This window comes from Setaria italica, unplaced genomic scaffold, assembly GCF_000263155.2.
Source record: "Setaria italica strain Yugu1 unplaced genomic scaffold, Setaria_italica_v2.0 scaffold_14, whole genome shotgun sequence".
Taxonomy (NCBI): domain Eukaryota; kingdom Viridiplantae; phylum Streptophyta; class Magnoliopsida; order Poales; family Poaceae; genus Setaria; species Setaria italica.
This window is the reverse complement of record NW_014576738.1, coordinates 75,315-77,371: the sequence shown is the minus strand read 5'-3', so window position 1 is coordinate 77,371 and position 2,057 is coordinate 75,315.

The following is a 2,057-nucleotide window of genomic DNA, read 5'->3' as shown; positions in this document are numbered from 1 at the left end:
CCCCATAGATCCTATATCTATCTATATAAACAGGCAATCGTGTCAGAAGCGGCTTTTTCTTTGGCCAAACGGTACTTCGAACTTGGAACGAGCATGAAGAGATTAACGAGACTTCTTTCTCTTTGAGTTTTTCTGGCGGACCGGTCGCGCAAGATCTTTGGTCTTCCCCCGGAACCGATGAAAAAGTGGTCGCTTCTTATGGACTCGCTCAGAATGATTCTTCTCTATCTATAGTTCATGGCCTATTAGAAGTAGAAGGTGCTCTGGTGCAATCCTTACCGACAGAAAAAGATTGCACTCGGGTTGATAATAATCGAGTGCCATTACTTCGTCGGTCCGAACCAAGGAATCCGTTAGAAATGTTTTGAAATGGATATTGTTCTCTCTTTGATTAGGGATTGCTATATGAAAAGAAGTGGAGTTTGAAAAAGGGAACGGAATGGTCAAACCGGAACTGCTAGAGGAACGAATTTTCAATAGCATAACTTGGGCTCCTAGAATATGGGGCCCTTGGGACATCTATTTGATTGCAGGGATAGGTACGCTGAATATGACTGGGGATTTTCCTATGGGTATTGGAGCGGGTCCAAGCAGATTAAAGAGGATGAGTTGTCAGAGACTGCTATTTATTCGAATTATTTCTGGTCTTTTCATTCTAATACTCTATCCGAGAGTTCTCAGTATTTAGCAAGCTGTTCCTATCTAACGGAAGGCTCCTGGATCAAATGACAAAGACATTGTTTGTGGAGAAAGAGGTGGTGCAAGAATTATATAGTTCTTAGATTCATATAACATTCTAGAATTTTCTTAGTTAGCCGTAAGATATGTGGCCATGAAAAAGGGAGGGGATTCAGTGGAACAGGATTGGCCGGGCGGTAGAGTTGTGGAAACACTTGTTGATTCCTATTTTGGACCCTAGCTCCATGGAACAATATGCTACTGCGGAAACATGGAAGAATTGCAATCTTAGATCAAAACACTATGTATGGGATGATATGAACTGCCTAAATAAGAATTCTTGAGCGTCGAACAACTGAGTACTAACTACATCAAACAATTTGCATTAATGAAACTGTGTAAATCCACCGGATAATCAAAAATACGCATGTCTGATGAAATGGTTGTTGCTATCTGCTTCCATAACGAATCCTTGGTTTAACTGAATAAGTAAAGAAAATGGGCCCTTTCTCTTCTTCTCAGATCGATGGATCTTCTCGATTGGAAGATCTCCCATATGGATAATACACATTCCAGTTGACCGAGCCTAATGCTAATTGTTTTGTTCCGAAGCAAAGATATCCGCGGAGGCCGGTTCGTTCGTCCTATTCTGATATTCAGGACCAAGAGGTCCTGGATTCTCTTTCGGATAGGCCCCGAAAGGAGAAGAGAAGCTGAAATGCCAACGGACCTCTGTCTATTCTCTAATTCACCCGATCCGATAGTACCCGTTTTTGGAACGTCCAGTGCCAAAGTCACTGAATGGGTAAGTCACCAATCCAATCCCTTTGACAAATCGGGTGTCATATTAGATATCATATTCTATATATATAGAAATATCATAGAATAGACATATAGAATTTTTGGTTGGGAAATTCGAATGAATCATTGAGTGAAAAAGGAGCAAAGAATGACAAAAGATGAGACTCTACTAGTCTTCACTCTTGTGGTTTCCTCGGTTTCTGTTTTCTTATTCGGGATCTTGCTTTTCATGGTTCTCATCTCTGCAACTCGCGATTTTCGCGAGAGAACCAAATCCAAGTTGGTGAAGATCATGATTTGGGCTGGCATAGTAGTTATTACCTTTGCAATTGCGGTTCGAATCTCCGATCTTTATCTTTTTGCTCAAGAACGAATAAAACCCCTTGTTGAAGCCCTTTATGATAAGCTTCCTGGATCTGGGAAGTTTCTCTTTCACGGTATTGGGATCGTTTGATCGATTTCCTTGATCGCTACTTATGGGCGTGCGCTCAAAGGATACAAACAGGGATTCGCAAACAAAAAGGGGAATTCGTAGTCACTTTTTCCTGTCGCGTAAAAAAAAGGCTTTACGCGAGAGC